The following is a 24,430-nucleotide window of genomic DNA, read 5'->3' as shown; positions in this document are numbered from 1 at the left end:
ATTCCCATCAGCTAGCTCACCTCTTAACTTGTTGGAAGGAGGCTGGGAGAGGGAAGAGTCCTACCAGGGCCGAAACTAGAGCAAATTGGAAAAGCAGAGAATGGAGATCAGCTAGCCAAGTGCAGGACAACACCTGAGGGAAAGCAGCCCTCGGAGAAGAATCCTGCGAGAGGGTGTCGGGTTTTGTGTTTCTCTGGTTGGGATATGAATGAAGAACGAGAGTTGCAGTTTGGTGTCCACAGTTAGCTGGAATCAAATATCCCACACAGGTTAATCCCGCCTCTTTGCTTATCACCCAGAAGTGTGGGTCGCTCACAAACATATTATTTTTTATTGCTGGAAGACTGTCCTGTCCTAATGAACCTTTCACTGATTTGCCCCTTCCAGAACTGCTAGGGAGAGCTAATCTGGGGCTACACTATAATGTAACTGCCTTCGTTTGGTATTAAGAATTGTGGCCATCTATTTCTTCCTGCCAGTTAGACCGCCCTTTCTCCACTCGGGAAATAAAGCTGAGAGATGCCCGGGAAATCTCCGTCCCGAGGCATGGGGATTTCTACGATAAACGATAGCACTGTCTAGGGCGATGCTTTGCATGGGTGAGCTGAATCGCTGTAGGTGCGTCGGGAAGTGAGAGGCTGTACCCGTTAGCCACGTTTTAAACATGGCCCCGCAGGGGGACGGGCACCGGGAACCGCGGTTGTGGAAGGAACGGGCTAGAATTGTTCATCACGATGTTCCCTGGGGTGGATGTGTGCAAACCTCCGTAGTAACGAGTTTAGAGGGGAGGACGGGGGGGTTAGCACCCAACCAGCGGAAGTCAACCTCCAAAGGGAGACCATTCAGTCGTGAAAGCACCGAAACTAGAGTTTGAACATCTAACCTGTTCACATTTCTATCACACCGAATCAAGATCAGACAGTTCAACTTTAAAAAAAAAATCTGTTAAACTTCAGGCAAAGATCCCTGCAGAGAATGACACTGTACGAACCAGGTACCCTCTCTTGTCTGTTTCTGGGTCTGCCCCGGAACCCCTGCAACCAGTGGGAGCTTTGCCCTGGACTTCGGTGGGCTCAGGGTCAGGCCAGGTGTAAAAAACCGCGCTCTATCCCGTTCCGATTTCTTAGGTCAACCGCGTGTCCACACAGCGTTGGTTCCTGTCTGCTCTGATGCTCTGCCCATGGCACACACGGAGGTGAACTCAATCCTAGCAGCCCGCTGAACCAGAGCTTGAACGCCCCCCGCTCCTTTTAAAACGCCGGTTTCGTTTGTAATTGCTCTATTTAAAAACGCTGCTAAGCAGTCCCAAGAGCCAGGAGAGATCTGATCTGTCACATAAAAACAACCCTCCGGTTTTGTCACATTAAAATGATGGAAACCTTTAAACAAACTGGGGGGGGGGGGATCCACCCAAGACACTTTCAGGGTGAGTGATCCTTCACAAAGTTCATTTTTAAAATGTCATACAAGATTTAATGCACACCCCTTGAAAAGCCTCCAGTGGAGCGAGGCCACTGTTTGGTGAAGTCTGGGAAGAAGCTGCCGAAAACAGCGTGGGTCCTAGAGGCGCGGGGAGGGGGGTAGTGGGAACCCCCCCTGCTGCTTAAGAGGAGCGATGTGGAGAGAGCCCGCTCTCTGTGCTCCCTGGGCGGACTCTGCAGCGGAAGGAGGCGTGTTTCACCCGGGCAAGCTTACGCCCAAATAAATCTGTAAGTCTTTGAGGGGAGCCAACAAACTCCTCGTTGTTTTTCTGGGCAGAATGGTGGTGCAGCTGCAGCGTACCTGCGCATCCTCCCAGGGTGCAGACACACCCCGCCGCCAGGGAGTAAGGTGTGTGTACACCCCCCCAGCCCGACGCCCGGCCTGCAGCGAGGCGTGACCGGAGCAGCGTGACCTGGGCGTCTGCAGATGGGGCTTGCCACGCTGCTGCTTAGCGCGCCGTTTCCTGCTCCGGCGGGCGGGGGTGATCGCGGCCCGGGGTGCCCCGGAAGGGGCCGGGGGAGCTGCTCCGTCCCGCTTGTTCCTGAGCTTGCCTGCAACAGGAGCCGGGCGGAGCAGCGGCTGCGGGAGGCTCCAGCCCGCCGGGCCCGGGCGCCGAGCTGCGCCGCCCGCTGCGGGGCGAGGGGAAGGCGGCCCGCGGGCCTGTGAGAGGGCGGTTCCGGGGGGGAGCCGGGAGCGGAGATTTACGATGCGGGCGGACAGAGCGTGACAGCGGTATATCACCGCCAGGCTGGGCCGGGAGAAAGCAAAACATCTCGCCCACAAAAAGCCGCGTTGTTAGGACAACGCGAACTATCCTGGCCGGGATTCGTTCCGCTTCGGAGGCGTTTACATTCAACGGGGGCAAGCGCAGCCGCCTCCCCCGCCCCCAGAACGGGGGTTTCGTTTCATGCAGGGCCCACTTGTATAAAACAAACAGAAAGCTCCGCACTAGGGCGCTGCTCGGGGCCAGGCCGGCTGGGCGGGGGTGCAGATAAAAGCAGCGCGCCCCGGACTCCGGCTCTTACAAGGAGGGGGGCACTGGGACCCCCCCCCCCCGGTGGTGGTGTTGGGAAGTAAAAAGACAACACTTAAAAACTGACCTCGGGACCCGGCTCTCCTGGGCCATCTGTGATTCACTCGAGGAGGCGTGACACACAGTTGGTTGGATCACAAAGGCCCAGACTATCTTGACACGGTTTGGGAAAGGTTTTAAAACAGCAGCTCGACCCCTTCCCAAGCCCCAGACACCCTGTTCAGCAAGTTGTATCCCACTGCTGGGGCTATGGAGTTTGGGTGGGCAGCCTGGTATCTGATGCTCTATAACTGGGGAAGAGAGTTTGAACCTTAAAAAAAGACACTCAGGGCTGATCAAATTCCCTTAGTGCCCTTCCACCTCCGGGTTAGTTTGGTCATGTGTAAAGTTTACTCTGGTCCAGATCCGAAAGAGTCTAGTATAAGAGACCACAAAAGAAGGAAAGAAATATGCTAGGCTTCAACCAGAAGAATCCTTAACTTAATCCTGATTATTTTACCACAAAGATCTGATAATTTCTTGCATCAAAACGGAAATCAACCCTAACTTTCCTTTGGAGAGATGCCACTTTCTTTCGTCCCAAAGTTACCTGTGTCCTCACTTTTAGTGTCTGATCACGATTTACATCAGACAAAAAGAATCATGAAGCTGAGGATGTAGGGAGGTTGTGCACACTAAATGGAGAGTTGCACAGCATTTTAAGATTCCTCTGTTACTTTTTTTTTGCACTTTTCATTTTGTTGCACATTATATCCCATATTTGGGCTCTGCGGCATGAGATGGAAAAAGTCAGCTAGTGCCAGATCTCTTCTGAAGCCTAGTTACTGCTCAGAATTCAATAGGAGAAGATCATCTAAATAACAAGCTGTCTTCAGGAGCCTGTGTAACCGTTTTCCAAAATATTTTGTCTCCCACAGAAGTCTCAAAGCATATGCACTGAATTACTTTTAACATTGGTGCAGATCAAATTTTTTTTCAAGTCACCATTGTGGGGAGGTTAACACTTTACACATTTTAAACCTAACAGCTATTGCTCGTTTTTAAAATGTGTACAGGTGTCCTGAATATTATCAACTCAGTATCATAGGCCCACAAACTTGTCTGCCCCTGTCCTGTTTAAAAGCTGAGGTCAGGATTTAGGCCCTATTAATAAATAAATAACAGCATGCAAGTCTGCATCTAGATCCCAGGGACCTGCAGTCTTTATTCTGATTTCAATGGCAGATTTTGCCTATGTTTAATAATATGGTGATTCCAGTTTTATTGTTCTGTAAATGAATGTGATTCATTCCCAAACTGTGCATAGCCATCTTTTTGTTTGTCTACACAAGGAAGTTTCCTACATTGTTTTGTCTCTCTGTTTTACAGGCTCTTTCATGGGGTGTCCAGAAGGGAAGGAGGGTTCCTAGGCATTACAGTCATACATAACAATAATAATAACCAGGACTATTCTAATGGAACTGTGCCAACACTTGTTCAGTTTCCATTGGAGCAAGACCACTTAAGATGCTCTGGATAGTCTTCTTGCTCTAAAGAGAACTGACCCATTAGATCTAGTCCACCTTCTCAATAGCGGTTTGGAATGCAGCTGTACTGGAAATCTCATGGCGGTGTAAGCAATATGTACAAATGACAATGGGTCTTGCCTAATTAGGGGAATTGTTGGGATCTGGGATTTGTGTTTAGGCTCGTTTTTAGTCTAAAACATGCATTTAAATAAATTAAATTCTGAATTTGCTCAAACTTCAACTTACTTGTGAAATCAAACCCTAAAAGTTCCACGGTCCATAAATTTGACCCCTGTAACCTTTTGATAATGCTCGGGTTCCAGCGCAATACAATTAAAGTCCAGCTAAAACTGCCAAAGATCAACACACAAGTGCCTTAAGGAAATTCCAGCCTTCCTTGCAGGTGACCAGTACCTACGTAGGTGTGTGAGAGAATGTAACATGGAGTGAGTGCCAGCATGCATAAGAAATGCAGCAAAAAAGACCATGGCCACTGGAAAGAAGAGTAGTAAAGTCAGAAACAAGTAATGAGAGCGGGTCAGAGGGATTGGGGATCTGGAAGAGGAGAAAGAGAGACTGGAGTAGGAAAGCTAACAGAATGAAGAGAGTCTTGGACAGAGAAATGACCTTGGAATAGAGAGAGAGAGATCTTGCCATGAAAAAAAGAAAGAGAGACTAGCCAATGAGACGTGCTGAGGGATGCAGTCATTGATCCAGCCAAGAAACCTGCGTGTCTGAAAAGCTTTTTATATTAGTTGTGTTATTTTCCATTCCTAAAGATAACATCTTTCAGAGAGAAAAACACATTTTTATTGAATTTTGTGAATGTTCATATTGAAAGAATAATGTGTTTTTCATTTCTGACTTCTTTGTTTTATGAAACATTGGCCACTTTAGAACTTTTTGAAAGACCCTGCAGAACCTTGGAACTTTTAAGTTCCATCCTTAATACCGTCATTTAAAAAGGCACTATCAAGAAGTTAAATCTTGTGTGTGTGTGTTAACTTTAACATGATCTTCTTGAGTGGAATTTCCTCTGGATTACAAGTATCATTTTTTTAAAAATTCCACCATCTCATTCCTAAAACATTAAAGAGAAAATCATAGTCCCTGGTTATGCCAGACCCTGCAATGTTTTTGTTCAGTTGCAGAGCAGACAGCCAGAGGGAGCATGATTTTACTGTCACACCGTGTTTCCAAGGAATTTAAATGAATGAGATGGAATGAGGGGTGCAGGGCTGGAATATAATACGAAGGAATTAAAATACTGATTCTCTCTTTAGTTACTGGCTATATGTTCTGCATACTGCAATTGAATCACTTCGTAGCCTCTGGTTATGAATTAGAGTGGTCTTGGTGGTTAGTTTCTTTGGATACTGTGATTATGTATTTGGAGGTGTTCGCACTGCTTGACTGCTTTGGGTGATGCCTTTACATCCTAAGCATCTTCTGCACCGTTAGTTGCTTGCTGCTTAGGATGTTGTGAACAATCCCTGAGTTAGTTTTGTTTTTAATTTCTTGCTAGCACGTAACCATGCCTTGATGTCTTCAGCCTTTCTCATAACTGCCTTGATGATGATGTGCAGTTGGGATAGCATCCAATAAGAGGTGGAAAGAGGAGTAGCTGAGGGAGGAGGGGAAATACACTTGAAATGAGCAACAATGTGATTTTCTGCTTTCAGCAGGAGCTAGGTTGGGGAGTGGCCACCAATGCAGACCCTTGAGTCTCGTGGCCTGTCTGCTGATGTAATTGACTACATTATACAAGGGTCACTGATTACCCCAGGGAATTCTGTTGGGCTCTTGTGACAAACTAGTTGTTCCCCGTTGGGGGTCCAGTATTGGTAACTCACTGGACAAGGGCTACGTTGAATGTGCTATTAGAATCCAGTGATGGGCTTCTTTGGACCATGCTAGGTTCCATTTGGCCACCTAGGGGAATGTGAGGGTCTGCGTCACTTGGCTGATGCCCACAAAAACAGCAGTATGACAAAGAGAGCTCCATTTCCTGCCTACCGATGCCTCATAATCAATTTGCCCACCACGCATTGGCATTAGTTGGGACTGTCACCTACGTTTCATAAGCTGTTTATTGCATAGTTAGTCATGGGTTTTCTTGTGCGTGCAGAAAGGAGAGACAAGGAAATGGAGATCCATGAGACATGGGAAGGGGGTGTCAATAAAACCCAATTACTGTTGGAAAACTCTACACTGGATGATGATGATTGCACTGCATTAACTTTGGCCACACCATGTACCTTGCCACACCAATAAAGTTATAGAAATTGAATTGATTGGCGAGTCATTTTTTCTCTGGGGCAGCTAGCAAAACCCCTCAGAAAACACTGTGCCCAGTGACACTACATCACTGAAGCATGAGACATTGTTTCATCATATTCTTGTAGGGGGCAGGCAAAGAGCGAGAGGACATGAGAGGGGAAAGAGATGACAAAGGAGGAGAAAGGGTTGTGCATGAATGGGAATCCTGGGCCAGGTAGCAAAGGCCCCTCCCCATGTGATCTCTTCCCCCCTTGTTATCGAGTTGTCTTTCTCTTTCTCCAATTTTTGTGTGTGTCTCTCTCCCCTCCTTCTTGTCTCTCTGTCTCCCCTCACATACTTGTCTCTCTCCTCCCCTCCCTCTTTCTTGTCTGTCTCAGCCCCACACCCCTTTGTCTCGCTCTGCTGCTCTAGATTGCTTTTGTGTGCTAATAGCAGCTGAACGAAAGTGAGTCAAAGAATCCCTTCTCTGAAGATCCATCTGCCCCCCTCCCCCCCCCCAGGATCTTGCAGAGCCCTCTAGCTGGCAGTCTGGGGTTTTCAATTCACTTTTATTCAACTGTATAAAGGCAAATCCAGCCTCCACATCTATGGCTTCAGAAGTCCCCTAGAAGTGGAACCGATGCAGGTCACCCACACTTTGAAGGGGTCACAAGGTGGTGGCACAGAGCCACAGCACAGTGGCCTATGGGTAGGGCAGGAGTGGGACAGGAGAATGTGCCACTGTATGGCTCTTCTGGGCCTCCCACTGTGGTAGAGGGGCTTGGGGGCTGTGGGCAGCCTCTGGGCTGAAGTAGTCCCTGGAGATCATCTGTGGAGTTGCTTTGTGGCCTGGAGGAGAGGATTCCTTCCCCCTGCATCTCCTAACGCCATTGCTTGGGCTAAGTATTGGTTCCCCTTTGGCCGTTAGTGCCTGTAGATTGGCATAGATATCAGGAGAGAAGGGCAGACATGGTGGGCGAGAGGTTGAACAGGACAGGGGGAGCTGGAAAGAGACAACATGGGCTTTCTTGTCCCATTTCGGGATCCATGTGGCTGTGTAGGGCAACGCAAGGGTCTGCTTCATTTGGTTGATGCCTGTAAAAAGACCTGCATGGCAGGCAGAGCTCCCTTTCTTGCACACCTGCTTCTCAGTGTGCCCACCCAAGTACTGGCATGGTTACTTAGGCTGTTAATTCCCTGTCCCAAAGAGTGTGCAGTCTACAGATGCCAGACAAAGGAATGACTATTATTTTCATTGTAAGCTCTTTGGGGGCAGGGACTGTCTTTTTGTTCTGTGTCTGCACAGTGCCTAGCACCATGGGGTCCTGGGCCATGCTCCGAGGGACTGCAGTAAGACAATAATATTTATTATAGGTAGCAAATGAAGGTCTGTGAGCTGAAGAGTAGAATTTTCAAAAGGTCCAAGTGTGACTTGCCCAAGGTCACGTGGAACGTCTGTGGCAGAGTTGGGAAATGTAGCCAGATCTCCTGCACCCTAGTCCCATGCCTTAGCCATAAGGCCAGCCTTCTTTTCTTTATTTTCAGACTTAAAATATTTGGAGATTCCCCTCCCCTCCCCAGGTTTTACACCAAGTTGATCAAACATCTTTAGAAATTGATCCCTTCTCCATGGGACTAGTAATGACAATTCATTTCTAACTCAACCAAGCCGCTGCGCAGTCTTGGCGACTCTTTGCCCTGTCTGTCTGTCTGTCTTCCTGCATCGCTCGGGGTCTGGCCTCATTTTTACACGCTTCTGCTGAGCTCCGGCATGGGAGTGCCAGTGACCTCTTTCTGGTGGGGGTGGCAGAGTTCAGTGACCACTTGAAGGCTTTCCGTTTGCACACTAGGTGACAGCCAGCACTGAAAATTTGAGCCACCCTCCTTCTGACTAGTCAGGGGTGCAAAGCTATCAGCCAACAGCTCCGGCAAAGATGGCAGCCAGCCCACTATGTGGGGAGATGGTTACAGCTGAGGTGGATGGCTTGTGGGTTTCTACCCACACTCTGAAATTTGGATTTGGGAGCCAAAATCTGGGTTTGTTTTGTCTTGCAGTGGGGGAGGGGGGATTTGCTGCTTCAAGAAAATGTTCAGATGCTGTCTGTGGAACACGCATCTCCAAATATATCAGGACCCAGTTTATGCCTCTCAGAGGAAAACCCGGTGCATTTAGCCCAAACTTTCCTGGGGAGAGGCTCTGCCTGGAATCCGGAGTTGCAGATCCGTTGCCGGGAAGGGGAGGAAGGTACATAGAATGAACTGCTCTCCCCTGAGCAGCCCAGCTCTCTCTCTCCCTCCCTCCCGCTGCAGCTGTGGAAACCGCCCAAGTTATTGCAAACCCCTGGCTCTAGCCACCCTCTGTTCACAGCTTCCGTGCTGGGGGAAGGGAGTGCTGGGGCCATGTAATTAGATCAAGATCTTCCTTGAGACTTGTGGTGGATGGCTGCAGGCCAAGCTCTTCCTTCACGGTCCTGAGGGCTGTCTCATCCCCCTGCCTGAGATCTACCCAGAGCTTCTTTCAGAGACCCGGGCCCACCCAAGGAGCCTATCCACCCCAGCATGGGGCACGCTGTTAAACATGGTTTAAAATCTGCTTCCTCTGCCTGCTTCTTTCCCACCTCTGCTCCCATTCTGCCTTTCAGGGCTTCCCTTCCTGTGAGTTAGTTCTTCCCCAGGGCTCCTGGAATGTGATGTTTCACTTCTATAGCTATTCCCCGCCTGCAGAATAAGCAAGAGGGCAGACCCTCAGCTGCCACAGGCCCACTGATGTCAACAGGCCTATGACAATCTACCCCAGTTGAGGATCTACCCCAAAGTGCTGACTGTCTATCTTTCTGACCGTGTGCTTTCCAGTGGCACCTCTGTTACTGGCCCCAACCAGCTGAAATTAGTCTGCTGAGCCACGGGCTTCCTGTATTCGGCAGGTGCTCTCCCATGTGTTCTCTACTGTGGCTAACTGCAGTTCACAGGGGGCTCATCATCGCCTTTTTCTTCAATGGTGGCAGAATGCTTCGTTCTTTACTGCTCCTTTCTTTAGAGAGAAGCCTCTGATAGCTCTTGGGAATTGACATAGTCCATTAAGCATGCTCAGGCAATCTTCTAGCTGGTCTAGTGGGGGTTGTTCTTATTGGGGTGAATGAATGCCAGTGAGCTTGAGAAAAATGCCAAGGAACGGTGGCCCAAAGTTTGGGGAACTGGCTCTTTCCTGGCTGACAGGTGTTTTCCTGCATCCAGCAAACGCGCTTTTTATGCCAGCTATCTGACTGCATACTCCTGGTATTGACTGGAAGGGAGAGGCCAATGGATGACATAAGCTGTCTGTGTGAATTCAGGAATGAAACTGCCAGCCAGGGAAGAGTAACAGAGGCCAAGAAAAATAGACCAGTGTATCCGATGCATCCGAGGAAGTGAGCTGTAGCTCACGAAAGCTTATGCTCAAATAAATTGGTTAGTCTCTAAGGTGCCACAAGTACTCCTTTTCTTTTTGCGAATACAGACTAACACGGCTACTACTCTGAAACCAGTGATTGGAATGCTCCCTTCTGGGGACATAAAATAGTTCTTCTTTTTAAAATGTGATTTGGTGTGTTACATGACAAGCCCTTGAGCCCAGCAGTCCCCCTGGTTCTGAGTTCATATAGGAGAGGTATCAACTGGCACCTGCTTTGTAACTGCAGTTGGATTTCAAGGCAGCAAGAATTGGGGTTAGGCTAATTCATTTTGCCTAATTTCCCATCTATTTAAATACTGTGGATTTAAAAGTTCAGCTCAAATGTTGAATGATATTGGGTTAGCTTCCCACTTAGGAGAGGCTGTGGAAAAAATGTAGCCAAGATGGGGAGAGAGAAATTCTAATGAGAAAGTAAATTCTAATGAGAAAGACAGAATTTATACTATTTGTGCCATCCTAACTTTTGTTTGATCATCGGGTGAGTGAGGGGAGAGCATCCTTCTCTCTGTAACACAAAACACAGGCTTCCTTCTAGCTAAAAAATCTTGTTTAGAAGTGAATCACTTTACAAAGTAATATGGGTTTAGATTACGCAATAAAAAATGAATGAACTCAAACCATTTTTGCAAACACACTAATGAAGAGGCGTTTATGGGCTTCCGCAGAAAACTGACCGTTCATATGAACTGTACCCTCTGCCTCTGAATCCCAATTCATGACCCTCTGGAGTGTGCAGGACCTGGAGCGTTCTGGGGTGAAATCCTGGCTCCACTGAAGTCAATGGAAGAGCTTTGATGCTATGGTAATGGGCACATTAGAAATGCAAATACCTTAGACATTATATCTGCAGCATTCAGTTTGCGGGGGTGGACCATAAACCATCAGTGCTGTATGATAAGAGTGTGAAAACTTGCTTTCATAAACCTATTACAGATTTCCACATATTAAAAAAAGTGTAATTAATAATAAATTTGCCACATATCAATGTCACTTTACATTTGTATTACTTTTCAGAGTGTGTGCTATGGTGGGAAGAACAACGTCATCTGGCAGAACTCTTTAGCTGAAGTCAGCACATTTGTCAGCTGCCAGTTGCACCGTGCAAATTAGTTCTTCAAAACCCAGGTGCTTGAATTCCAGAAGGTGAAATTCTAATAGGCCACCATAAAAGTTCCTAATTTTCTAACATCCTCAGTGGGGAAAAACTGGATCAACCAGCAACTCCCCTCTCTCTCTGTGTCTCTCATCTAAAATTTATGTTTTGGTCTTTGAAACAATTTTAAAATAATCAATGTTACAAATGTTTGTATTTTAAAATGAAAAGAAATGGTAAGGTTTCCTCGTTTAGTTTCCTTGTTTAGCCAAGGTTTCTCCTTATTGAGCTACTTAACATCTTAGAATAAATGTGTTCCCTCCAGTGTAATATAGGACCAGCTTCAAAGGGGAGACTGAGACACTGTCTACACTTGAGAAGGTTCTCAAACGTTTCTCATTGCTAACACCAGTTCATCTCTACTAGTGTCAGGAATGTTGGTAGCCCTGGTGTGAAAGAACTGTCACATGCCACTGGCATTTTAAGCATCTAACCCTGAATCTTGTCATCTAACCCTGCTTATGGCAGGTTCACTTGACACCTGGCTACCAACAGTGCTGATCCTCATGCAGTGAGAAATGTTTGGAAAATGTCCCTACTGTAGATCAGGCATTAGGCAGTCTGGGTGAGACTTCTGTAATGTACACCTCACTTCCACCCACCTCACACTGTCACCCTAAGCTAGGCTTACACCCCTTTGCCCTCATGTGACATGTGCCTGCTTCCACATCTCCTTTGAATTTGGCCCACACACCTCAATCTATTTTATATAAAAATCAAGCACTGAATTAAACTGTGAGCTCTTCTAGTTAGGAACTGTCTCTTACTATGTATTTGTACCAGTATTGCCTTCAAAATCATGAATCAGGTGCCCAAAATCACAAGGTTGGCTTAAAAATCTGGACATTTTAAAAAATAATAAATGTTGGGCTCTGTTATTTCTTCAGGAGTCATGTTTTCAAGCTTTTCTTTGCAATCACAAGGGCTAACAACTTTTTCTTTTAAAAAGCTTTTTAAATGAAAGCTGAGATGCTCACATAATCACATGACTCCAGGAGCTGGGTCTTTAAGAGCATCAAATATCATGCAGCTTGTGATAAAATCATGAGAACTGGAAACAGGACAGTGCCAAGCACAATGGGGCCCCGATTCTACTTGGGGCCTCTGAGTGCTACTGCAATACAAATAAATACTAGTAATATTAATAATTAGAGGGTATGTTCACAAGTAACTACCACCAGTACTAATATGTCGCAATAATGTGTATATACTGAGAGAGCAGTATGCCTTTTAGTCCTTATAGTATGGCATAAAATGTAGTAGAGACTTCTTGGAAGTGTCTGAGTCCCTGCTTCTCTGGTTAGAAAGACTCAGATGTTGTGTTGTGTTCTAATTTTCAGCTGCAGCTATTAATCTTCACATATATTAGTCACGTCACACAGCTAGAATACAGCAGCATACAAGGTTCCATTAAACAAACATTATAACTAGATTTCAGTACAGCAGGGGGAAAACACTTGAAGGTGACAGTAAATCATATAATATGCTTGCTGTAAGATGTAGCAGACAAGGATTTTGAAGGAAACTCCTGTTGATGGGGTTTTTTCTGTGCCTTGTCTATGTTCATCCTTCTTTCTTTTCCTGTTTTTAAAATTTCATTTAAAATAAATTTTGTTGCTTGTGTAAAGTCCCCAGTCAACAACTTGACTGTTCAGCTTATCCCTAGAGCAGGTTCATTCTACCCATGACAAGACAAGTGTCAGCTTCTACATACCTCCACTCAGATCTCTAGGGTTGAGAAGGTAGTTTGGCCCCTCTGACCCACCCAGTATTTGACCCTTTTGCTTTTATTGCTACTAAGGGCTTGTCAAGGTTCCTTCCCCACTCTGAACTCTAGGATACAGATGTGGGGACCTGCATGAAAGACCCCCTAAGCTTATTCTTACCAGCTTAGGTTAAAAACTTCCTCAAGGTACAAACTTTGCCTTGTCCTTCAACCCTATGCTGCAACCACCAAGCGTGTTAAACAAAGAACAGGGAAAGAGCCCACTTGAAGACGTCTTTCCCCAAAATATCCCCCCAAGCCCTATACCCCCTTTCCTGGGGAACGCTTGATAAAAATCCTCACCAATTTTTACAGGTGAACACAGACCCAAACCCTTGGATCTTAAGAACAATGAAAAAGCAATCAGGTTCTTAAAAGGAGACTTTTAATAGAAGAAAAAGTAAAAGAATCACCTCTGTAAAAATCAGGATGGTAAATACCTTACAGGGTAATTCAATTCAAAACATAGAGAATCCCTCTAGGCAAAACCTTAAGTTACAAAAAGACACAAAAGCAGGAATATTTTACCAGCCATTAAACAAAAGAAATCTAACGCATTTCTAGCTAGATTACTTAGTTCTGAGCTGCATTCCTGATCTGTTCCCGGCAAAAGCATCACACAGACAGACAGACCCTTTGTCCTCCCCACCGCCAGCTTTGAAGGTATCTTGTTTCCTCATTGGTCATTTTGGTCAGGTGCCAGCGAGGTTATCTTAGCTTCTTAACCCTTTACAGGTGAAAGGGTTTTGCCTCTGGCCAGGAGGGATTTTATAGTTCTGTATACAGAAAGGTGGTTACCCTTCCATTTATATTTATGACAGGGCTCCAAATGGTGCCGCTTTTGGTAGTGTTTTTGGTGGTGTGGACACTAGCCCAGTGGGCCAGCTTACCTCTGTTATATTCACTCCTTTGCATTATATTCTGCTTTATTATATTCATCAGTAATGCAAGGAACCTACAGGCTTGTATCCCGTAAGACATGGCTTTAGCTGTTAGTATGAGACTTGAGGCCTATGAACTTTAGCATAGATAAACTTAGGTAACTCATAAGCTTTGGTGAACTGGAAATAGAACGTGGGGGGACTTTTGTCCATAATGACATCAGCCAACCACAGAACATGAACTGACACCAGCTTCTGGAAGGTTTTGGACAGAACATCTGGCCGCAAGAGTGCCATGGCAACAAATTACAAATATGATAATGAGGTGAAATCATAAATACACTAACCTATAGAAGAAGGACACCTTAACATTGCTAAGGGGAGGAAATACAAATAAGGAAGAGGGGAGAAACCCCTATTGAATATGTATTAGACATGGTAATGTCAGCGTAACGTATTATAGAAGTGGCATCCCAGGGCAGTAGGGGTGAGAAATGTAGCCCTTGGGAGGGGCCAGAATGATGGCCCCTGGTGAGGATGAGGAAGGTGAGGGTGATGAGGAAGATAATGGCTAACTGTTCAGGTTGTTCTGCAAGGGATGGTGGGAGTATGGATGTTCAGATGTACTTTCTGTGTTATCTCTATCTACCTTACTGAGTTAGTGTGTGTGAGACTTTGCTAAACGTATTAATCAATTATTTATTTGTAAATATAGAAGAGTTCCTATCGTGTGAGTGTTGCACCTGTACACATTGGGGTTCCCAACTATATAATAATTGTAATAATACTGGGCCTGATCTTGGGACATGAACCTGTCAACTTTCATAGTGATAACTGGGAGTTTTTATTCCTAATCTATAGATCAGGCTACAACACTGGGACAACCTACCTGCCACTGGAGCCCCATAGAGGGACATCCAGAAAGTGAATGGCATGATGGGCTGAGAAATGCATGGCTAGGGGTGGGGGCGGGAAGAGGAGAAGCGGGATTGGGAGTCCAGCTTGGTATTTTTACAGCCTCAATATAGCCCTTGTAAACATGGAGATGTCCCCAGTGTTCCGAGTCCGTGGTGTCCCTTCAGAAGTATGTCAACACAGGGCGCTTTTATTTATTCAGGCTGGACCAATTACTGCAATGTGTAGTGCACCTAACCGTGAAAATAGTGAGGATGTTTAGGGCCATTTTGCACCAGCCCTGAGTTTTTCATACCATTCTGTTGTTCCGAGCTGCAATGGTTGCACACACCCTCTCCCCAAACATTTCTACATATCGCTGCAAGAAGAAGTAAAACTAGTGAGCTGATTAGTCACTGTATCCTATTTGCATGAATGAATGTGCCGAGCACTGACGTGTAATAGTAGCTAAAGAATGGCTTGACAGGCTTTTGTTTCTTTAGTTCTGGTCACAGGGAGTTGCACTCTGAATAATGTAACTAGCTTTTTATTTGCAATGTATGTTGAACTTTACTGGCAACTCATGGATTCCAAGGCCAGGAGGGACCACTGTGATCGTCTAGTCTGACCTCCGTAACCCAGGCCAGAGAGTTTTCCCACAATAATTCCTAGAGCAGATCCTTTAGAAAAATGTCCAATCTTGATATAAAACTTGTTAGTGATGGACCATGGCCCCTGGTAAATTGTTCCAATGGTTAATCATTCTCACTGTTAAAGATGTGTGCCTTATTTTGGGTCTGAATTTGTCTAGCTTCAACTTCCAGCCATTGGATCATGTTATACTTTTCTCTGCTAAATTGAAGTTCCCATTATTAAATACTCATTCTCCATATAGATACTTATATACACCCCTTAACTTTCTCTTTGTTAAGCTAAATAGATTGAGCTCTTTGAGTCTATCACTATAAGATACGTTTTCTAATCCTTTAATCATTCTCGTGGCTCTTCTCTGAACTCTCTCCAACTTATCAACATCCTTCTTGAGCTATGGGCACCAGAACTGGTATTCCAGCAGCGGTCCCATCAGTGCCAAGTAGAGAGGTAAAATAACCTCTTTACTCCTACTCAAGATTTTCCTGATTATGCATCCCAGATCACGTTAGCTCTTCTGGCCACAGTGTCACACTGGAAGCTCATGGTTAGCTGATTATCCACCACAACCCCTATATCTTTTTCAGAGTCACTGCTTCCCAGGACAGAGTCTCCCATCATGTAAGTATGGCCTACGTTCTTTGTTCCTAGAGGTATACAATTACATTTAACTGTATTAAAACACACATTGCTTGCTTGCTCTCCATTTACCAAGGTATCCAGGGATCACCCTGTAACAGTGACCTGTCCTCTTCATTAGTTACCACTCCCCCAATTTTTGTGTCATCTGCAAACTTTATCAGTTATGATTTTATGTTTTCTTCCAGGTTATTGATAAAAATGTTAAATAGTTTATGGCCAAGAACAGACTCCTGGTGGGACCGTACTGGAAACATACCTGCTCAGTGGTGATTCCCCATTTACAATTAAATTTTGAGACCTATCTGTTGGCCAGTTTTTAATCTATTTAATGTGTGCTGTGTTAATTTTATATCATTCTAGCTTTTAATCAAAATGTCATGCAATACCAAGTTAAATGTCTTACAGAGGTCTAAGTATATTATATCAACACTACTATCTTTATGGACCAAACATGTAAGCACATCATAAAAAGATATCAAGATAGTTTGACAGGATATATTTTCCATAAATCCATGTTGATTTACATTAATTTCATTACCTTTCTGTAATTCTTGATTAATCAACTTCTGTATTAGCCATTCCGTTATCTTGCCGGGGATCAATTTCAGGCTTACAGACCTATAATTACCTGAGTCAACCTGTTTACACTTTATAAAAATTGGCACAACATTAGCTTTCTTCCACTCTTCGGGAACTTCTGGAGTGCCCCACTACTTCCTGAAAATCAATATTAATGGTCCAGCAATCATCTCAGCCAGCTCTTTTAAAACTCTTTGGTGCAAGTTTTCTGGATGTACTGATCTTAAAATGTCTGACTTTAGTAGCTTCTGTTTAACATCCCTCCAGAGATACTAGTAGATTGGAAAGAGTGTTATCATCACCATATGATGAGACTAGATCATCTACTTTTCCCCCCAAACACAGAACAGAAATAATAAATACTTCTGCCTTTTTAGTATTATTATTATTATTAATTCTACCATTTCCATCTAATAATGGACCAATATCATTTTCAAGATTCTTTTTGTTCCTAATATAATTAGAAACCCTCCTTCATATTGTCTTTAACTCTGCTGGCCATAGGTGTCTCCTTGTGTCCCTTTGCTTCCCTTATCAATTTTCTACAATTAAAAACTCTTGCGGTTTTACAGCTCTTACATCAGTTGGCAAGAGCAAACGGGACAAATGCTCAGTTTTGTCAAAAAAGTGGAGTGGGACCCCTAGTGGGGCATGAGGAACTTTGGGCGGAGTGGCAATGCCAGCCCTGTGCTGGACGGAGGGCTAGGGAGAACAGCTTGCCCCATCTGGGCTGCCCCACATGCAGGGAGGAAAGGGGGTTCCCCGTGGGCAAAGGGGCAATGGGGAGGGGCTCAAGCCACCAGCCCCGTGGGTGGGAGAGTGGCGGGGAGAGGTCTCGGGCGGCTCTGCACATGGGGGAGAGAGGGACAATGGAGCGGCGGGGCTCATGATGGCCTGTGGGTGTCCCATATTCCCTTTGGGAAAATATGGTCACCCTAGGTTTAGAAGCTGCAAAGGTCTGGATGCACCAAGCTTACCCCATTCAGAAGGAGTTAGCATAAAAAGTGCCATTTTATAGTACAATGAAATTGACATAAAGTGATATGGGACTGGATATTAAAACTCTCTAGGAAAATGTTATTAAAACCTATAGCCATACTCTATGATGTAAGTGCAGAATAGGTATCTCTATAGTATGCCATTCACAGCCCTGCCATTGATATGCCTGCCTATCCCCGGTTAATGCTAATGGGAGTCACACATGCATAGCAAGGGGAGAAGAGATATCTAGTACTTTTCAGTTATCTGTCAGCATTCCAATAAATATTTTAGTGAATATTTTTTGATTGTTCTTTTGCTAAAATATCTTTAAAAATAAATAATTTTTACTGAATTATGTTTTTAAAGTTACTTTTTGCAAAAAATATAGAACTTTATAAAAAAAAATCCCAACAACAACATCTGTAGCAATTTGTTTGAGGAGGGTCGAAAAATCCAAAGGCTGATTTCCCTTCAGCTATGAATAGTTAACTTTCTAATAGAATTTTTGTTCTGTGATCCCAGACATTATCAGAACAGATTGATGAATAGCTAATCTTGTTATGGGATGTAATAGGTTGGTTAGAGCTAACGAAATAATCACATTTTATTAAAAATGGGACACATCCCAAGAACTTATCCTAAAGTACTTGAAATCTGTCTCTCACCATATCGGTCGGAGAGACAATTATTATTTTGACCAGGTTAAAGTGAATGGCTGAATTAAATTTAAATATTCTGGCTTTTTCTGCCATGAGCTACTAGTATCCAACTGCACAAACTTTAATGGAATTGCATGTGTGTATAAGAGAGCAGATTTTGGTCTGGAAACTCTAATTTATGATAACTGAGGTAAAGAAGGGTTCAAAACAATGCAAGATGGTGTTTTAAACTTCTATTATTGTCTTGGTGATTGACTGTACTAATTGCATCGTGTAGTTGACATCTAGCTTTTGAAATATATATTTGTGATTAGTTTAATTCATGAGACCTTTTTCCTGTGAATTGATTTGATAAAATGAACTAAGCAAATAATAATTTTATCACTTGAATGAATATGTTTAATGAATTTAGACAATCAGTTTGTTCTTTGCTTAATAAGGTTTGCAAAAGAAAACAAAAGTATTTCATTAAAGGGATGACCACAGATTCATAATGAAAAGTGGCATCTAACATCAGGGTACATCTTATATATAAAATAAAAATAAAGAAATTAAAATGTTTGGTACAAATATTTGGCTCTAAAATTAATCTTCTGCTACTAAATTTAGGTATAAATCTTAAACTTTTTACACAGGTAAAATCCTATTGACTTATATGTAAGTTCTGCCTGTGTAAGAATTAGTGACTGGGTGCACTGGTCCATATAGTGTACCCATTAAAACCAACAAGAATTTTGCTATTGACTTCAATGGGAGCTGAGATAGACCCTTAGTACATAATGTCCAGGCAAAACCCAGTAGTAATACATTGCAACTAGATACAGCCCTAAATATTAAAGTTATCTCAATATCATTTGCATTTCAAACAGAAAGTTTAATATGTACTATTACTGAATAACTAGATTCTTACAAGGGATTGAATATTAAAATCTTCTTTGAGAAGCCAGCTAACTCAAAACATCTTCTCATGGCTAAAATAAACACTAGTATCCTGCAGAGTGAAATTGTTTATGTAGCAGCATACAGTACTGTTTGGTCTAGTCATTTTAAAGACATTATCTCCTCATGTTTGATTGTCTCTCTGTTATAGATTTTATGTGGATTTTAATTATACCTCTTAGGAATAATATCTGGTGAACTGATGTTCGTGAACAGCAATGCAAAAGCATTATCCACCTACGGTAATTAAACATATTTCTTTGCCCCCAGATACAACAATTTTACTTAAATCCTAGTGCAGAATGTCTAAACTTCCTTTGTAATCTCTGCCAGTGGAGTTTCTGATAATAGAAATCTCTAATACTAGTCTGAAAATTCTAGATGGCAGCTTCTAGGACCATTAAAAATCCCAACTGTTGTTCAAAAACCTATTTCTGTTCACAGCTCTGTCTCAAAAAAAGCAACCATAAGCTTTCTCATGTGCTCTATTAATTTAATAATCTGGGGCCTTGTGCTGTTCCTGTTGAAATTGGTGAGCTTTCTCCCCCTAGTTTTACAGGAGCAGAATCAGATCTTTATAGATTGTTTTCAGACATGTCTGTGGGCCCAATTCTGCTCTCACTGAAACTGGTTTTGACACTGGTGAGACAAGGTGGGTGAGGTAATATCTTTTATTGAACAAACTTCTGTTGGTGAGAGAGACGCTCATTCTAGTGAGTTCAGTGGAGTTACTCTTGGTTTACATTGGTGTAGCTGAGATCAGTCAGGCCCCAAATCTGTCTTACAGCTTCCCATTCTTTCTTGGTTACATCAATGCCTGTTGCTGAATCAAAATCTTAGTCATCAAATATTCCCCTGAATTCAGTTCTGTACCTACTCTGTAACTCTGTTGCCCTGCTCTTTCAATACTAACAATTTCACAGTGATATTCACAAATACAGAATAATGTTGTTAGCCCCTACTTCATTCCAGTCTAATACTGTGTGGATACTTAGTCTTAAATTTAATACACTTAAATACCTTATATGAACACTACTTCTCAACCTTTGTTTAAAAAAAAATTTGCTCCATCTCTTAATAGTTTTAACCAGAAGAAGCTTTAATCCATAACCAGTCCAAACAAAAGAATAAGTATGTATAGTATGTATAGTATGTAAAGACAGATAACCTACCCCCTGGACTGCCCTCAATGAGCTCATGGGCTACCCAGCCACCCTTTCCTCCTTCGAATCCCTCCTCAAAATTCACCTTCCTGTACAGTCCTGCACACAAATATTCATAGAATTATCATGGCAAAATAAATAACTAAATTTAAAAGCAACTTGAAGCTAACATGATACGTCCCATGCATCTTGGCAATCCCAGGACCTTTTAATACACTCATATTCCTTCCCTCACTTCTTTCTTCTTGCCTGCTGTTTATTTCTCCCTACACCTTGCTTTTGTCAGCTCTTTACTCACTGTGTAAAGTGCCATGCAAACCTATGGTGCTATATGCACATACTAGACAATAATGTAGGCTTTTTGTTTGTACACAGTGGATTGGGTTACATGTTATTCTGTAAAAGGAAAAGGAGGACTAGTGGCACCTTAGAGACTAACCAATTTATTTGAGCATAAGCTTTCGTGAGCTACAGCTCACTTCATTGGATGCACTCAGTGGAAAATACTGAATGCATCCGATGAAGTGAGCTGTAGCTCACGAAAGCTTATGCTCAAATAAATTGGTTAGTCTCTAAGGTGCCACTAGTCCTCCTTTTCTTTTTGCCAATACAGACTAACACGGCTGCTACTCTGAAACATGTTATTTTGTCTCGTTGTACAAAAAGGCAGCCTGCAGTTAAAAAGTCCATGTTAATGTTTAGAGTCAGGCAGACTCATTTTAAAAAATGAAGAGTAACATACAAATATTGTTATACCGCCTTTATGCAAGAATTGGGAGAGCAAAAGGAAGCAGCACCTTAATAAATAGTGGAGGAAAATGAAAACTTCCCTATTTAGTAAGTCTGTGTAGAATCCTGATAACTGGTTTCAGGGGAAATGTTTGTATATTAAAGGAGGCCACTGGGAAATATTCCTTTATCCCTTGCTGTACACAATCACCATCTCTACCCACCATTTTGGTATCCTTTGAAACCATCAAAGTTGTAGTTGTCACATCACGCACATGCTAGTTGTACTTGCATCCTCCCAGCGATGATCGCTTGTATCTATTCTATTCCTGAGAAATGGATTGAATTTTGTGCTTTAATATTAATCAGTGTTCTTAAAGGCCTTAATGGCCCTTAAATCTTGGGGGAAATTATTTTAAGACTTCCTCTTTCAAAAGTTGTAACAATATGCTGTCATACCATGCAAGCTTGATCTGTGGCGGGAGTTACGGTATGCCGCCAATGTATTATAACGGCATGGTGATTTGACATTTCCTGTGGTATTTTTATTGTACTGCAGAATAGTCAGAGGCAGTAAAAATGTGTAGCACAGTACATTCTAACCAGCTGTAGCTGGTTTGCAGGTTTCCCATCCTGGTGTTGGAAAACTCCCAGCTCCCCATTTAACACACTTTGCAGAGTTTATGTATTAGACCTAGGGAATTGTATATTTGTGAAAAACCCCTTCCCTTTCTGAGCTTTGCTCTCTTAGGTATACAATATATGAGACAGTTCATTCTCAGATGAAGAAATGAAAAGTGCAGCTCCTTAATTTTCAGCTGTGAAAAGTCACTATCAGTTTCTGTCATAACTTTCTCATCTGAGATAATGCTGTGCACCGATATGAACTGAACTTCTCTCCTCTGTTCAGCTTTATCTCATGTTTAAAGAAGTCAGGCCATCTTTCCCCCAAAAGCAGCAGTGTAGAATATTTAAGCTCCTCCATTCTTGTTTCCTATGGCTGTTAATGCTTTCCATGCACCACATTGGAAAACGGTAGTATTTCCCACGCAGGCTTCTGGAAAGAATGAGAGTTGTTGTTCTGACAGTTACAGGGCCTGATCCTGATTTTATTGATGCCAAGGGCAAAGCTCTTATTGGTTAAAATAGGGACCATAGTCTCTATTTATATAACGTTGTATTAGATTGAAAAGCAAAATGACAGAAGATTTGTATTCAAATTGCCAGTGGTATCCTAAATTTAATAATCCTGTAAATGAAACAGGCAATGCAATAACAAGCAATGGAAAGGATTTGTAAAATATAATAATCAAGGATTTCATGAAAAAATAAAGGGAAATATTTTCTTTTAATCCTTCTTTCAAAGTTCTATTGAAACAATTCCCTAAACTTTCTTTTTGTGTAATCTTGTATTCAAAAGATTTTTGAAATTTCCATATGCAGAAATAATACATGAAAAATCTGTAGATGCTAGCAATACCTAGTGAGACAAGGTGGATGAGGTCATATCTTTTATTGGACCAACTTCTGTTGATGAGAGAGACAAGCTTTCAAGCCACGCAGAGCTCTTCTTCAGAGCTATTGTACTATTCCATATTAAACAACTAGGATGATTTAGTATAGAATAGTACAAATGAAAGACACATGAATACGGCTTTTTATTTAAATCACTTCAATAATTCATTTTACAAGGTCCCATTATTAAAAGTATTTTAATTGTTTTCTGTGGCATAAAATAATTGTTAAATAGAACCTGGTGCAAAAATGCCTGTTACAAGATTAAACTGTCAAATGAGAAATGTTTAGAATGATGGAACTATATAGTCTATAAACAATTTGAACTGTTTAAAAAAAAGTGTAATAATCAACATGCAGTAACGAGAGAGAGCCTCTAAAAGAAAAAAAGACAAATTTAAATATGGTGAAATATTTCATGCTCTGTAGATACAATATATGCCTTACTTTTAGAAAGATTCCACACTGGGGGGAGGGGGGGAATTGCTCTTACATTGTACATTTCTTAATTTTAGGTGACTTAAGTTAAATAGAGTTATTTATACTGACATTTATTCCTGTACATTATATCTGAGTATCTGAGTAAACTTAAAACTGAATACAAAGCGGCATTGTTCATATGCAGAAATTTATTTCATTTTATTATTGGATTGTCATTAATCATGACCAATGTGTTTGAATTTTAATTCCTCGGGATGTTGCCAAGTGTTGTATGGTCAGGATCTATCTTGAAAGGTAAATTCATATGTTGTGTGTGTTTCCTACCAGCATAAAGGTTCCTAATTTATGAGACTATGATTTCCCCCATAAAATAAAAATCAACACATGAAATATTCACAATCACAAAGAAAAATACAGTCTGAACTGTTTAAATATGTACAAATCAATTTTCAAAAGCCTCCCTTAGAATCTGTGTACTGAATTAGTTGTTTGTTACAATTCAAGAGCATGTTTTCAATAGCGTATTTCTAAGCTGAAATTTCATATAATATTAGGGGTGAGGATGATCGTTCTGAACAATTTAACAAATTAAAGTGCTAGGTCTAACATTGTGCGAAAAATGTTGTTGCTGCAGATTTAGCTTTACGCGTTAAATGTCCCTGCACTTTGTTATTGTTGGCATCGTTCAGTAATTCGGCCAACTGTGCTAATAAACAGCAGAGCCGAAAACGTAGGGTTGTGTGGAAAACATGAACATTCTCACATCTACAGATTGCATCTCAGTAGAGCATGGCTGCGCTGTAAACATTAATGTTCTATTATAACATCTCTTGTGTTTTTAAGTACCCAGAAATCAAATATTACCGGGATTAAGAATTCAGTGGTACATGTGAGGCAAAGAGCTGTAGTTGGTGACAGGCAGCTGGATTGTGTTTGATCTAGCAGTTTTCATTTATGCCACCATTTTATTGCTACTGTGGGACTGCAGCAAAATGGTGGTTTGCTTATACTGTACCTTAGTGATTAATAGGATGTGTAAAATAGCAGCATATATGCACCTGGCTGTCTCTGGGAGAGAGAGCACTAAAAGAAATAGCCTTGATAATATGTACTATATAATGGGAATTCCTACTGAGGGCTTCCCAATATTGGAGTGGGGAAAAGACTACATTAATTTCTCTCATGGGATGTGGATGTAGCAGTTTCATCATATAGTCTCATAGACTTCTAGACTTTAAGGCCAGAAGGGACCACTGTGATCATCTACTCAGACCTCCTGCACATTGTAAGCCACAGAACCTCACCCACCCACTTCTGTAATAACTTCTGACTGAGCTACTGAAGTTCTCAAATCTTGATTTAAAGATTTCAAGTTGGAGAGAAACCACCATTTATTGTAGTTCAGAGCAGCAAGTGACCCATGCCTCATCCTTCAGAGGAAGGCAACCCCCCCAGGGTCTCTGCCAATCTGATTGGGGGGAAATTCCTTCCCAACCCCAAATATGGTGATCAGTTAGACTCTGAGCATGCAGGTGAGACCCACTAGCCAAACACCTTGGAAAGAATTCTCTGCAGTAACTCAGAGACCTCCCCATCTAATGTCCCATCTCCATCAGTCCTCTCTACCTTTATAGTGTTTTCCTTGGGGGAAATCTAAGTACCAAGGGTCAGATCCTACTGTCCTCATACGGACAAAACTCCCCCT

General features: G+C 42.7%; 1 long non-coding RNA gene across 1 annotated transcript in view; it reads left to right on the top strand.

Moving 5' to 3' along the window:
• Positions 1 to 1,512: 1,512 nt before the first annotated feature.
• Positions 1,513 to 24,430, top strand: part of LOC140916737 (uncharacterized) — a 64,796-nt gene continuing 41,878 nt past the window's right edge. The window contains exon 1 of the long non-coding RNA XR_012160632.1: positions 1,513 to 1,709. This is a non-coding gene — a long non-coding RNA (uncharacterized LOC140916737). The remainder of the gene's footprint in view (positions 1,710 to 24,430) is intronic.

The sequence above is a fragment of the Lepidochelys kempii genome, chromosome 9 (assembly GCF_965140285.1).
Source record: "Lepidochelys kempii isolate rLepKem1 chromosome 9, rLepKem1.hap1, whole genome shotgun sequence".
Lineage (NCBI taxonomy): Eukaryota > Metazoa > Chordata > Testudines > Cheloniidae > Lepidochelys > Lepidochelys kempii.
The sequence above is the reverse complement of the archived record's forward strand: the minus strand, read 5'-3'. Positions and strand labels throughout refer to the sequence as shown.